The sequence below is a fragment of the Ictidomys tridecemlineatus genome, chromosome 9 (assembly GCF_052094955.1).
Source record: "Ictidomys tridecemlineatus isolate mIctTri1 chromosome 9, mIctTri1.hap1, whole genome shotgun sequence".
NCBI lineage: Eukaryota > Metazoa > Chordata > Mammalia > Rodentia > Sciuridae > Ictidomys > Ictidomys tridecemlineatus.
Window position 1 is genome coordinate 42,899,477 of NC_135485.1, and position 16,534 is coordinate 42,916,010.

Here is a 16,534-nt window from a genome sequence, read left to right on the forward strand (position 1 = left end):
AAGGTTGTGGTACCTTCCAGGATCAGATACTGAGCCTTGGTAAATAAGTGTCAGGGTAGATGGGCTGGCTTCCCTGAATTCTGGAAACCACATAAGAGCTAAGCTGTGTCTTCCTAAGGTCAGTATTTTAGTCATCTTTTTTTTTTTTATTTTTCATCACTGCAGTCAAAAGACCTGACAAGAAAAAGAAGAGGAGGAAAAGTTTATTTTGCTTATGGATTCAATGGTCTCAGCTCATAGATGGCCAGCTCCATAACTCTAGGCCCTAGGTGAGGCAGGAAATTATGGAAGAAGACTGTGGTGAAGGAAAGCAACTCAGAGCAAGATGTAAAGGAAACAGAGACACACTCAACAGGGATAAAACATGTACCTCAAAGCCATGCTCCCAGAGACCTACCTCCTACAGTCATACCCTACTTGCCTGCAGTTACCACCTAGTTAGTCCTTATCATTGGATTAAGTCATTAATTAGGATCCACCTCTCATTAACCTAATCATTTCACCTCTGAGTGTTCTTACATAGCCTCACTTGTGAGCTTTTGGGGCCCTTCATCTATCTGAATTATAATAATCAACAGTAAAATAATTCATAAAGATGCATTTCATTTTCTGCTTTGTCTGCAAACACTTTGGATATGACTTATTATCGAGGTTGAGCGAAACTAACATTTCTGCCTCTTGAAGTATACTTGTGTTAGGGAATGTACGTTAAAGAACCATCAAGCATAGATCAATACATTTCAAATTGCTTCATATTAATGATTGTTGAAATGCTGTTGTTATCACAATCTCAGTAAAAGTTTTTTTATGTCAAAATATTTTGTTCTTATAAATTAGTTCAATATGTATCCATTCAATATTGTAAGAAATTATTTAAATGTATTTTGCTACTCTTATAATAAAACATACATTTTTTCACTTCTGAAAATAAATGCAAAAATTCTGAATAAGATATTAGCAATACAAATTAACTATATATCAATAATAATATACAATAACCTAACAATTCTCAATTAAAAAATGAAATGGTTGTTTCAGTAGGTGTGTATCTGTCTATGTAATCAATTATATCATCATACAAAGGAGAAAAAAAGTATAAACATACAAAAATGTAGAAGAGACATTTTATAATATTTTGCTATTATCATAAATAAAACATTAGACATAAATAATTGAAGGGAACCATACAAAGATTGCAATTCATTTAAAATAATTTAATAAAAATATACCAATGTAGAAATTTAAAAAATATTTTAATGAAAATCATGAACTAGCCAGGGATGCCAGCTATCACTTGTGATTGTATAATATTGTCTTAGAAGTTCTAACAGATGTACTCTAAAAGACTCTAAATAAATGGCATAAACATTGGAAAATATGTAGAAAGTTTAACTCCTTTAATGTGATTAAATTCCTTTCTGTGTGAATTCCTAGAAAACCAGTTCCTAAAAACATTCAAAAAAAAATCTTTAAGTTTATAATTTAGTTGCATACCATATGAATATAAAGTCAATTGTTTTTATGCTTATAGTACGTTCCCAGTAATATAAAATTGGGAAATGATGTCATTATTCACAATGTTACACAAACATGAAAATTTTAGAAAAGTATTTTAAGGTAAAGATATAGAAATTATGTTAAAAATCTCAGTGAAATATACAGAAGGACTTAAAGAAACAGCAAGACACATTCCTTATAAATGGAGCAAGTGTCTTACCAATATGAATTGTCCATTACATTTAGATAATTAAAATAATATCTCTACATCCATATATTATCTTCAACATTTAGGCAAAGTAATGACTTTAAATATTTAAGATATTTTAAGAAGAGTTGCAGTATTTTGTTATACTATTGTCACTGTCATGAGGACAAGTGAATAGAATAGTGCCACACAATAGAGTGTATACTGTATGGAAAGTGATATTTCAATTCAGTAGAAAACAGAGGCATTTTGTATTAGATAGCTGAGTTCAAGTATAGATGAAAAGATTTTTCAGATGATAAAATATATACACATAAAATAACATAAATCATTGAAAACTCTAAATCAATACCCACACAGTCTATGGCATTGAGAACATTATTAACCAAAATTATAATCCTAGAAACAAACAAACAAAAAAATCATACCTATTTGAAGATGTAATGTGTACATCTTTGTATGTATTTCAATTTAGAAACCATTCAGATGATGTATTAGTTCATTTTCTATTTCTAAAACAAAACACCTGAAGTATGATAATATATAAGAAAAATAAAGTTATTTAGCTCACAGTTTTGGAGGCTGAAAATACACAACCTAGTGACCCCATTGTTGTGGATTCTTATGAGGGCTATAAGACTACATCTCTACTTGGTATATGGCACAATGGTAGGCAGGTAAGCAAGAGGAAGACAGCAGCCACATAGGAAAGCAGTAAGCTTCAGGCATCATAATAATCTACTCTCACAGGAACTCACCAGTGTTCTGAAAGAACTACACTAATATCTTCCAAAGGCATAACCCCCATCACCCAAACACCTTGTATTAGTTCCCACCTCTTAAAGGTTCTACCACCTCAGATTGCCACAGTGTGAACCAAGCCTCGAACACATGAACCTTTGGGAGACACAATCAACCTGTCCCAACCGCAGCAGATGGTAAGTGTCCAGATCCTAAAATATAATCTTAGCATCTAAGATCATTCCTAGCCAGAAATGATCAAGGAAAAGATAGGTAACCAGTACACAAATAGAAGCTTTTGATGGAGAAATTATGATAACATTATATTCAAATGGTTAGCAAATATGTTAAAAACATTTTAATCTATGAATAGTAAGAGCAATGTCAATTCAGGTAACAAGAGACAGCTTTATATCCATTAGACCAGAAAATATTAAAGAGACAAACAACTTTTGCCAGCTGACAGAGTAAGAAAATGATGTTTTCATATGTAGAGTGCTCTAGAGTGTGAAATTATAAATATTTTGAAAATCAAGCTGGAAAAATATATTAAAATTTCAAATTATTTTTACCTATCATTCTAACAAACTTCAAGCATGAGAACATAATGACAACCATGTAAGAAAGTTTACTGCAGCATTTTTATAGGAATAATATAAGAGCTTATTATTCTTTGTGATGGCTTATAAAATCACACCACATACACACTATGAGGTAATATGCAGAAAATAGAAAGAATTATATAAGACCTAACAATTGATTTTCAAGATTTTACAAAAGGTAGTTTGGGGAGAGAAAAATAACATACATGAAAATGTGTTGATCTTGTATTTTTTGGCACAATGATAATCACAATCTCTTATTAATCAGCAGATTTACATAGAATAATAGGAAAAAATAGAAACAATGTACGATACAATATTACGAGGGACAGGAGAGGGTAAGATAGTCATTTGAAGAACAACTTCATTAAGCTGGCTCTACAGCTATAAAATTTCATGTATGCATAAGTGACTTTATATTTACAAAATAATTGAAAAATTTAAGAAAATAAGGACAAAATTTTAAGAAGATACACGAGACAAAGTATAGCAAATAGTTCAAAAACCAAATTCTAGTATCATTGCCTTTTTAGCTTATTTTAAATGAGATAAGAAGGTTTCACTTCATGCTGCTAACCAAATTGCTTTACTGCTGCACTTTGCATATAATGTGTATGTCATGTGAATTTCCTGAAAGATAATCAGTAAGCAAAATAATAGTGAAATGGCTGAGTGACTGTCATTTGTAGTTTGGATAGATGATGTCACATTCAGTTTTGCTTCAATAGCTGTTATCTTCCTGTCTACTTCAGAAGTTTCACTGTATCTGTGACAGACTGACAAATTGAGCCCAGATTTCTATTTTAGTTATGATTTTCATTCTTTCAATGTAAATTAATGATAAATATATTGGTATCAGAGAACTTGGAAGAATATTACATACTTTTTGGTGTTTATTTTATGCATGACAATAAAGGTTTCACCTTAGGACAGAGCTATGAGGGGTGCTCTTTTAGTTTTTCTGTGCCTTAGGATGTATCCTTTCATCAAGAGCTTGATTGACACAGAGAGACAATGAGAATCATGACTCAGATAAAAGCAAATGAATCCACCTGAAAGAACAATAAAAGTACTAGAATGTTGTAGCAGTAATAAAGATTACAAAAACTAAGAACGTCCTCTGAAGTTGTCAGCCTTCATTCTCTTGTAATTTAGACCTAGCAGGAAAAAAATGATGTCAATGTGAACAGAAATATACCACATTAGAAGCAAAATTGAGGTTACATTGGGTCTTTGGCATAATAAGCCTTTGCATTATTAAGATGTTCATACTTGTTAGGAGAATTTCTGAAGAGTGTCTTTTTTAACATTTAAGAAATTTATATTTTCAAAGTTTAGGACAGAAAGTACATGACTATTAAAAACATAAGTGGGATAAAAATAATCTTAAATTGAAGCCTGCAAAGTAGAATTTACAAGAAAAATATTCAAATGCTTTAAAATGATCATTAGTTATTCAACTACATGATGCTATGAAAAATTATTCATTAACAATGAAGACATAGTAATTCTCCATGCATTATGGAATGATGACAGATTCTCTATGCCAGGAAACTTGTTTTGTCTTGCTTTTGATAGAAATGCAGCAAGTAGTGATTATTTCAGCCACTTCTTCAGCTGAGCTTCCTTTTCTGCTAACAGCTGATACTGATCATGAAATATAAAAGAGAAATAAATATTTGCCCCTTTAAATCAAAGATTTAATTTTTTAAAAAGCCAGGTTAGCCTATTTTGACTGATAAATGCTTCAGTACACAACTGAGGTCACTAGAAAGTTTATAATCCAATGTTACTACTTTGTATCCCAGAAAAAACTTCATTAAATTATGAGTTCTAATATGTAAACATTATACTTAAGAGAAGCAAAAGAAAATAGTTCAAAAGCTATTTCCAGAATGGGATGTGGAAATAGAGAAGGAAGAAATTGGTAGAAGGAGGCATTTCAAAAGTATCAAATGGCCACATGTCAAATGCTGAGAAGTTAATTAAAATAATGACTAAATGTGAGTATTGGCTTAAGTTTCATGGTAGTCATTTCTATGCCTGAAAAGAACAGATTTCGTAAAGAAATGTGGATAAGTTAATGATGAAGAAGGACAGGTAGACAATCAGGTCTTTGAAATGTCTTTTCGTAAAGAGAAGTGATAGATTTATGTCCAAAGGATACAAGAGGTTCTGGCAGGGATAGTTTTAATTTTTTGAAAGGCTAATATTTTTTTATGCACTAAAATAATCTGAGGAATATTTTTTAAATGACCAGAATTTACCACTGGCTAATTCAACTAGAAGCTTTGGCTGTAGAGTCAAAGCACCGGTATTTTTAAAACACATATGATCATAATGTAATAAAAATGACAGTGACAAAAATAAGTTGAAATCTGAATGGGAATAACCTGGTGGGCTACAGTTATCTCTGAGACACAGAAAAGATGAGGAAAAAAAATCCTAAGAATTCCAAAGAATATGAGACAAAGCTGAGGTAGAGATGAACTTTAAGAACTCATTATTTCCCCCACATTATAGCATCAGGTAAAGAGGAAAAGTTTTATAATTCATATACTTTTGTTTATTGAAGACAGAAAGGTGACAACATTTGCATCAGATAGAAGCTTCTATTTTTATCAGTGAAACAAAGGAAAAGTAATATTCTGAGTATAAAGATATATACGGAGGTCAGAAGGTTAGAGAGTTAACTTACTAGAGAAATATTACAATCCATCTGGGAAATATTGAGGCTCCTTATGAGGCTGAAAAACCACAACATATTGAAAATATTTCAGATATGTTAATTTTACCTGATTGTAGCTGTGGCCAAAGCTTCTGATTGGTTTCACTGTGGATTTGTCAAGTAGTAGCAATAGAAAGACAGTGATGCAGAGCAAACTAGGTATTTTCAAGATAGTGCTTGAAAGAACAATCTTATGGCTTGGAATTAATGCTGGATATGGAGCAAATAAAAGTGAGGTGGCGCTGACTTCACGTCCTATGCTGGTGGTCTGATCATGCCTAACAATATGGAAATGATCATGCTTAACAATAAGAAAATGGACAGAATAGAGACTGTGGCCCCCAAATACCATGTTTAACAATTTTGAAGATAAAATGTTTCTGAGTCACTAGGAACATATAAACTAGGTGGAAGAGGAATGTTGAAAAATAAGTCAATGACAGACAAATTTGCTAATTTTTTTGGAAAGAGGTCATTATAAACATCAATTTATGTTAGAATAATGATGTGGGTTAGGGTGAAAAATAAGATTTATATAAAAGTGTTCATTGATTAATTGACTAATGGCTGGGAAATTTGGAACCTGCTACAATGAGGAGGAGAAGAAGTGGCAAAGTAGACATGATTAAGTCACAGGAGCAGAATATATCAAATTGAGAAAGCAAATAGCTAGAATAAACATTGGAGAATTTTGAGGATTCTATCTCTACCCTCTGATCCTGATGTACATGAACATGGTGGGGGCGCTTTGGTGGAATATCATAGGTAATCTAGTTACAGCTAACAATATGGGTGTTAAAACACAGATATCAAGCACTAGTGAGCACCAAAATCAGTTAAGAGGAATTGAGATAATGTTGGGAGGAGAAAAATTCCTGAGAAATCTTCTTTTTAAAGGTCTTTAATGTTAGGATTTCTACTGATTTGTTAGGGGTGATTTGAGTGTATCCTGCTTTTGATGAGAAAGGTGGGTTCTATCAGACACCTCGAAGCATCATTTCCAGTGCTTTGAGCCTTTGACTGCTTTTACTTCTTATGAACTAAGAGCTTCAAAATTGCCTAAAGCAATTGTATAATACAGTGATGATATGGAAAATAATATAACTCTAACTCAAAATAGAAAAGATTTAGGAGTGCCTAACAGGATATAGACCACTTTTCTAAGAGATAGAGCTCTGTCTACATGGCAACAGTATCCCATTAGCTGTTTTAAGCTGTTACAGTTACTCTTCTGTCATTTTTCCAGAGTTTAACACTGAAATAATGGAAATTAATCTCACTGGGAGATAGACTTCTCTCAAGAGTCAGATAAAACTTCTTAATGCTCTTCAGTAGTTAGGAAACACACAGGGACAGAATATTTCTGTATTGAGTTAACTTATAGTAAAATACTTGAGTAACTCTACTTACCTTTCATGACAAATATTTATTTGCCTTTTTCTTTCCATAATGCTGAGACCTAAAATACAACATGGGGAAGTGAGTCCGACCATTGAATTGGTATTTTGAGAGCTGTTTCCTTGAGATCTAGTGATATTTTCTAATAAAGGATTCACCACAGATTCAAACTGCTAAGTGTGAATTTTGTAATATCAATATGCATTTGCATCAGTTATGAAGTAAAAAGCACACCATTAATGTGAAACAGGGACAATTTAAAGTAATTTCTCATTAACAAAAAAGTGTAGCTACTAAAAGGGATAAAATAGGACTCTAGAAATACTGAAATAGCAAATCTGAGACCTTTCTACCACAGAGGGCTACATAATAGTGAATGAGGAAGAGATTAAAAATTTAGGAGAATACTCTCAAGTCTACCCATCCTGAGTATGAGATTCTGACCTTGATGGGGAAGTGTGTGACTACTGCAGAAATACAAATCCTGCTACCAGAGTCAGTAGACCTTAACAGAGGAGTAGCTGAGGGATATAGGTGAATTATCAAGAGGCTGGGAGGTTCATAAGAGGACATAAGCAGGTCAAAGTAGTTTGACAGTCCACTGAGTGGCCAAGAAATTTAGGTGAGCTCAAGATGGTCTCTAAGAGTCACTGAGATAACCCACCATGGAAGTGAACACAGCCAAGTCAGGAACAAGAGCACTTTGCATTTGCTATAGCCTTGCAGGGACCCTCTACTATCGTCTATGAAAAGGCTGAACGTTGTTCTAGCTACTAAGGGAGATGTGTTTACAGAGTTCTGCTCCAGAATCACGAAGCATCTCATAAAAGCACAGGCTTGGAATTGGAAGACAATACACTGATAACTGTCACAAGGTTCAACAAAGAAACATCAGAAAATATTTTCTAATTTTGGGGTCTCAATAGCAGATCATTTTTAACTGCCATCTCCCCTCAATTTATCTATATAGTTTTAGGTTTCAACATATTCAGTCCCCAAAGATGAATTTCTGAATAATTAAGCAACAATGTTTTGTATTAGAATGCCAACTTAGACATGACTGAAGAATCAGTGATAAGATCTACTATATTGAGATTTTTTTTTTGTAAGTCACAAAAATAGCTTTTAGAACTGAGGAATTTTGTTTTGTAAGCCTTTTAAAACACAACATGCTGGTTTTTCAGGTAAATGTAATGCAGGTTTGAGTGAAAGAAACTCTGGTGTCCAAATATTTGTTGTATCTCTTAGCCATCATCACATATCATTCACTTATTTATTAAGAGTCTTACTCTTTGGAAATGCAAATTTTCCTAAGAGGATTATCCTATTTAACTGTTGTAGTCAGCTCCTTGCAGAATCAAATATCATGCAGTATTTCAAAAGGCATGAATATGCACTGAAGCCAAAAGCTTTACCTCTTGCTCTGAAATTTTAGTGTTAGCAGTAGCCAAATGCTGCCCTTAAGTCTTGGTCTAAGATATATTAATTTTTCTAAATGTCTCATATTTTGATACCCTGATATGGGCCTGAAGGTTATCTTGCTCAACTGCCTATATTTACACTTGAGAGTGGGGCAAGGTATGCAAGTCATGATGAAGATTACTTATTGCAGGGAAACAATTAGACCCAAATTATTATCTGACTGTGCAGTGTAATTCAGCTTCCTCATAAATGGTTAGATAAAACCAGTTATAAATGAAGACAGTGGACAAGAGAAAAGGAAAGGCTTATGTAGATGTAGAGATTCATGAAAGCTCAAGTAAGATAATTATGATGGATATCTAGAAATTTAACTGGGACATGCCCTGATTGTAACTCTGTGATTGTCTCTACATCAATCCCAAGAACAACTACTTCTTCTTCTTCTTCTTCCTTCCTCCTTCCTCCTTCCTCCTTCCTCCTCCTCCTCCTCCTCCTCCTCCTCCTCCTCCTCCTCCTTCTTCTTCTTCTTCGTTTATTTATTTCTGCCATCAAAGAACAGAATTACGACAGTGTAATTTAACAATCTTAATTGGTTTCATTTTTAATTTTAAAATCAGGTAACACTTCATTCCATAAAACAGAATCAGTTTTCCTATGAACCAAGTATTCATCAAAAATAATTTGATGAGTTAACATCAGATTATTTATTTTGCTTACACAAAATAAGGACAAGGGAACTTCACTATTTCGCCAGTTGAGAATGGCTGTTCTTTCTCCAATCCAGATTTCCCTTGGAGGATCAGATATGTCAGCTTGGTTTGATTGACTCCATGTTGTTTTTTATATTTTTTTTCCCCTGGAATATTGTCTCTGTTGAAAAACTGGTTTCACAAAGAAGGTGGCAGCAGGAAAATTTCAGAATCCAAAGCTTAAAAATAAGTCTTGGGCAGTGTGGGGTTATTTTCTGTCTCTGGGGGTGATCATCTGGTGTTTGAGGTCTGGGGACAGAGGCAAAGTCCCCAGCCGACCATCCAGGAGATGTCACTTTCAGTAGCGTCTGGTGTCCTGACCTGTGCTCGCCCAGGATGAAGGTGGGTAAGGAACAGCAGGTCACAGAGGCCCCCTGACCCTCTGGGAGCCAGAGCTCTCCCTGGGCAGACCCCGGGGCTGAGGGTCAGCGTCCAGGGGAGAATCATGTCAATGAGTGTCCCCGCCTGTGGTTCCTGAGGTCCTGGGGCAGGGATGCAGGAGGCAGCCAGTGTCACAAGATGTCCCCGTCCCCAGCCAGCCAGGTCAGGCGCCTGGCTAAGTGAGGAAAAAGGTGGTATCCCTCCTCAGGGCCTGGCCCCTGCACCTTGTCTCACTTCTTCCCGGCACCACCTGGAAGTGAAGGAAGTGACTTCCAGGGGAAGGCCCCAAAGTGAGGCCACTGTCACATTCAAGTTCAGGGTGTAACAGCTCAGTCTGCCCCCCAACAGGCCCCATACTCGGCTCCCCTTCATGGGCCACGTCCCTTCTGAGAGTCATGCCCTGCCCTTTATAGTCACAAGGACCCAGAAGTTCCAGGGACACATCCATGTTTAGGCCCTTGGATACGGAAGTGCTTCAAGCACCCATGTTTAGGCCCCTGGATCTGGAAGTTCCTCAGATATCCAAGTTTAGGCCTTCAGATCCAGAAGTTCCTCAGGCGCAGGTCCATGCTTAGGCCTTAGCATCCGGAAGTGCCTCAGATGCACATCCATGTTTAGGCTCCAGGATCTGGAAGTTCCTCACGTGTCCATGTTTAGGTCCCCAGATCCGGAAGTTCCTTGGGTGCACGTCTATCTTTGGGCTCTCGGATCCGGAAGTTCCTCCATCCTCTATGTTTAGGCCATAGCATCCGGAAGTTCCTCAGGCTCACGTCCTTGTTTAGGCCCCTGGATCCGGAAGTGCTCCAGGCGTCCATGTTTAGGCCGTAGCATCTGGATGTTCCTCAGGCACTCGTCCATGTTTAAGCCCCAGGGTCCGGTAGTTCCTTAGACATCCATGTTTAGGCTCTGGGATCCAGAGATGCCTCAGGCATCCATGTTTAGGCCTCAGGATCTGGAATGCCTCAGCATCCATGTTTAAGCCCCTGGATCCGGAACTTCTTCAGGTGCTTGTCCATGTTTAGGCTCTAGGATCTGGAAGTTCCTTTGGTGTACATCCATGTTGAGACTCTAAGATCCAGAAGTTCCTCAGGCATCCATGTTTAGGCCCTAGGATCTGAAAGTTCCTCAGGTGCACATCCATGTTTAAGACCCTGGGTCCGGAAGGTCCTCAGGCATCCATGTTTAGGCTCTAGGATCCGGAAGTTTCTCAGTCCTCCATGTTTAGGCCGTAGCTTCCAGAAGTTCCTCAGGCGCAAGTCCATGTTTAGTCTCCCAGATCCTCAGTAACTTCTTAAGAAGAAAATTTTGCCAAATCATCACTTAGGTAATTTTTGTGACTGATGTTGATTTTATTGGCCTCTCTACATAACAGCCTACAATTGGCCGGATGCTTTTGTATTTCTCACTGAATTGACTCTTGAGGCTAATCAAATCATTTGGTCCTTTTTCTGTGCTTCAAGTATAAACTGGAATTCTGTCTTTGAAAGATAAATAGCACTGTTATTCAGCATCTATAAACCGTGCTTAACAAATGGCAGTGCAGAATGCACAAGAAAATTTAGTTTCCTTTTTCCAATTTGCCTTTACTCAGTAAAACTTATGTAGAATAGCGAAATATTTCCAAACTGTTACTAGATTGTGGGGAAGAGTGAGGTCACTATTTGCAATGTGGTCATAGGGCATGTTTCATAGGGAATCTTACATTGGGCATAATTTAGTATGAGCACGATTTTTGAAAAATAGCAGGCCAACCCACTGGGTATTCAGCCTTGAGCATAATACAAGATGATACAGATACATTTCAGGATATTTTTCCGTTTCACAATGACCTCTTATTCCTGAGAATTGCCTTCTTGTAACCCCCAGGGATTAAGTGCTATTGTTGTACTATGTGACACTGTCACTTTGGCCACAATTAATCACACAAGAGATTGGCTGCTGCCTCATGCTGGGTCAGTCCTACTGTTCCTCCTGAGAATTCTGGATTGGGATTCACAGACACTGTGCAAGTCTTTCTCTTTCTGTAGCTGGAATTGTAAATTGTGAACTCAGGAACTGCAGGGAGCCTATCCACAGCCATGATTGTGGAGACAGTGGTGGTCTACAGCATCTGAACACTGAGGCAGATGCTTGAGAAAAGCAGAGGAAACTGAGAAAGATAATGCACTTTGACTTTTTAATCTCTGTTCCAATCTTTTGGAATAAAAAATAACATTTTTCTCATTCTTTCATTAATCCCTCTATTTTTTTGCCTAACCTAGCTCTGGGATATTTTTAAAACTCATACTGAGATTTTCTTTTAATGTGTACCATAATTCTTTTATCAGACTATCAAAACTCTTTAGCAAATATACAAGAGCTCTGCATAGAATGAGTGCTTCAACTAAGTCATATAGGAAGAGCAATGGGATGTACAACTGTGACTTATTTTGAAAATATTTACAATACAGAGCATACGCAGCTTTTCTTAACTCTTGTGACCTGAATTATGTATTCATTCACAATGAAAATTTTTGAGTATTTCTAACAAGGGTTTCAGAAAAGTACCTGGGCAGATGATTTCTGGGTATGTTCATTAAAACCACAACACCAAAAGCATAATGAAAATGACAGACTCATATCTTCTAACGTTCAGCTGTTTCATAATATTCCTTGGGAGATTTTGTGAAATTGGATATTACAGCAAATGTTAGGGAAATAAGAATAATAAGTTTAAAATATCTTCATCTAGGTTTTTATAAGCAAGTTATCAAGCAAGAAGGATTCTGTGCTAATAGAATATATAAAAACAGTGGCAATAAAAGTAAAATACAAATAAAATAATCATCATTGGTATGGTTGTTGTGATAGTGAACTTAATCGTTATAGTTGTAGGAGCAAGACAGCAATGTGGCTGACATCTGACAGGTACCTGCACTGTGCCAAGGATGCTGCTACAAGTTTTATGATCCTTCTCATTAATCTTCACAGCAACTGTGACAACTGTCATCACCATTTCATGGTGATAAAATAAAAACTTAGTGGCATTAATGGTGATTTACAAAGATGTCTGAGATTCAATCAAATAATCTTACATTTTGCAAAAAAATAGATTTGAATATCTGAGCCTCATACTTTAAAATCTGAAAGATATTCATTATAATTTTTTGGAATATTTCTCTCCTGCCCACTTTCATCCTTTTTGAAGAAGTTCTTCTCCATATCCTTAAGAGTTGCATGAAAAAAAGCCATTATTATGGTTTCCAAACAATAGATTAAACTCTGAATATTTTTTTTTTGTTGTTCTGGTGTCAGCACACTGAGCATCATTGTCAGAGGAAGAGAAGTACCTGCATCTTTTGCTGTTCTTTCTTCAATATTTCAAAAAAGGTCTTTCTTTCTGATGTTAATTTTCTCCATAAGGTATGGCATCCTTTGATATTTGAAAATGAATGACAGCTTCCTCCAAGTTTAGTGAGACTAGGTTGTTAAGATTATGAATGCGTATTCCCAGACACTTGAACATTGTTCACAAATTGGATTTTTGAAGTGTTAGCTATGTTCTCTTTGAGGGATTAATCTCTCCTCCTTCGATAGAGATGGAGAGGAGGAGCAGCAACCCAAACGGAATATTCGACAGACTTTATCATGCTCAGTTTTCAGCTCAAGACCCCGAGTTATCTCTTGAGCAATTTTTCATCTTTATCTCATATTTCTGCTTTACCAGCCAGAACACATTCCAGTGCTTCACCAGAATTTGGGTATGAATCTTCAATGCACTTTTATCCCTATTTTCATGTGGGTCTGCCTTATTTCAAGGATTTCAAGGGAAGAGTCCCAGTAAAATATTTGACTACATTCATCTTCATCTTGTCAATACAGGGGAATGACTGGAACAAAAAAAAAATGTGTGAATTTGATAGTTTCTTAATCAAAGATAGAGCTACCCCTTCACTCTTTAAGAAAAAAGTCACCTTTTCCAGAGAAGGCACCATTACCATGGAATTTCTCATTTTAGGGACAAGTCAAAAAGCATGTTTGTTCTTTTTTAACTCCTAGTACTTAGCTGGAACTTCTAGAACCATGTTTTGAAAACCTAGTGCATGTTAAGCCTTTTGTGATCTGAAAGGAATTCCCATGGAGCGTAGAAACTTGGCAGTGATACTAGATCTTGTGAATTATTGGCAGAGTACCCCTTGATCTCTTCTACCAACCTCTGAAAGTCCTGTTCAGATGGAACATTCATGACAACTACCTTTCATTTTTTAATAGCATTCACAAATTACCTACTTATTCAATAGTGTTTGTTGCTGTGTTCAGAAGATTAACTAAATTTAAGTCTCAGAAATAGGGAGTCAAAGAATTGCAGACTCCAAGGACATAAAAACCATGAAGAGTACAAATTTCAGAAGACTACTTATTCAATTACTAAAGAATATGCTCTTTTCAATCTTTTCAGAAAACAGTGTAAAGGTCCAATTTGTAACAAAAAAGGTTTTGAAATGAAGACAATTCAGAAGAGAGTAGACTAATAATTACTGCCCAAAGTCTTTTTTTTTGTTTTTGACATCTGTCACTTGAGAAGCCTGCCCCTACAGTATTCATAATTCATTTGTTTACTGAAAAGGTGGCTAATAAATTTAAGCCTTAAAAATGATCCCTAAGTTGATACTTTGGCTCTTTGGAGCTATTTAGTTAAGAAATTTTCCTTGATTGACCGCAGGGTGGTTGGGGGTACTCCAAGGGGTTATGGAGATAAAAAGTTCAATTGATAAAGACACTCAGGGGTGTAGGAGGCTCTGTCCATTTCTCACCCTTTGGTATGAATGTGAGTGCCCCTGTGATTGTCCCTCCTGTCATCAAGAGAAAGTGCTGCTAAGAAAACTTTTTAAAAATATCAATCCTTTGATGCTTGATTTTCTTAAAAACTTGGAGGTATTAAAACATTCCTAATCCTTATATTTTGCATATTTCAAAGAGACCCATTTTTAAGAAGACTGTAATAGTGAATGGGAGTATGTATCTGATGAGAAGACCAATGGGGGTCTGACTTAGACCCCCCCTTAATACAGATCCCTTAATACAGATTTACATTCCTACAAGAAAATGCTTTCCTACCATACATTCTGCACATTACCATCCAGTTGCTGTTAATGCTCCACAGTAAAATAATTATATATATATAATATCAAAAATATATATATATATATATATATATATCAAAAAATATATATATATATATCAAAAAAGGAATAAATAACTTATGGGAAAAATCACTTCAAATTCAAAGCTCTTATGAAAAATATTTTTGTGTTCTTATTTGATTAAATAAGTCTACAATGTCAAATGTTCTAAAGAGAAGAGAGGCAAGGGGGCTGACTCAGTGGTAAAGCACTTGCCTGGCAGATGTGAGATGCTGGGTTCAATACTCAGCACCATATATAAATAAACAAAATAAAGGTATTATGTCCATCTTCAAATAAAAAAGTTAAAAAAAGAAAAAAGAAAAGAGAAGCAAGGAGAGAATCTCTGAGACAGCAAGAATATATGCACACAACAAAGAGAGAACTGCAGCAAATTCATTCATGATTCGGAGGAAGTGTTTCTAATAATGCAAAGCAAAATGTCATTATTATAAAATTAACATAACTTGTTAACAGAAACAAATAAAACAATATTCTTTGATCATACTTTGAAAGAATGAATTAAATATATATTTTTGGGAAAAGCAGCTTTTTTCCCAACTATTTTGTTAAATGGAATCACATCTAACAGATTTTAAATATGTGATATTTAAAATTAATCATGCTATGGTAAATTTTGTGGTCTGACAAATTAAAATTTTGATGTATACATTTTAATTTCCAATAAAACCCAATATATACATTCTTTGGGCTATCTATAACTTTGGGTTTAGAAGATTCATCATTGAACAGATATCATCTGCATTTCAGAAAACTAATGACTATAGAAAAAATGTCACCTGTGATCACCAATGAGAATATTTGCTTTATTTTTAGTCATATGTGTAAATATGCTTGCAAATCTATGCATAAATATGCAGTGAAACTTACAACTATAATTTTATATCCTTATTTTTTATGTACTTTATTTCACTTAGCATTACATGGATATGCATTGTTTCAGGTCATTAAAATTATTTTAAAATGTAATGTTAAATGTATTTTATTTTGTAGATGCAAAAGAATTACTTATTACTTATTGTAATATTGTTCATTTGGGTTGTTTTAATCATTTTATTTGTAAATATCTTGCGGTAAACTTTGCCATAAGTATGTACTTTATTAGAAATTACTCCTTTAACATAGGTTAAAGAGTTTTTGAAATAGAATTGAATGACAAGATGTATTTATGCTCAAGATTTTAATAACCTATTAAACATTTTCTAGAAAATGTGTGAAAATTAAAATCCTCATCAGAAGCATAGCTTAATTTTCAGTATGATCTTTAATTCGCCGAATGTTCATTTTCTATTAAGAAGCTTTGTTTTTATAAAGTTCCAAAAATCTTCTGAGAATCAACATGGCATAAATTATATTAGAAATATGCAACATTAATTCAGCCCAATGTTCTTACTTATTCATTCATCTGTGTAACATCTTCAGTTTCCCACCCTCAGATTGTTTGATGTTGCTTATTTTTAGCTTTTAGAATCATAATTCTCCCCATATACCCAATACAAATATGCAAACACACACACATACACACACACAAAAAAAAAGTCTTGACTTTGTTAACAGCTGGTGGTTTTGTCACATTAAGTTACAGGTATCTAGTTACAAAGACCTTATATTTATTGACTGTTTTT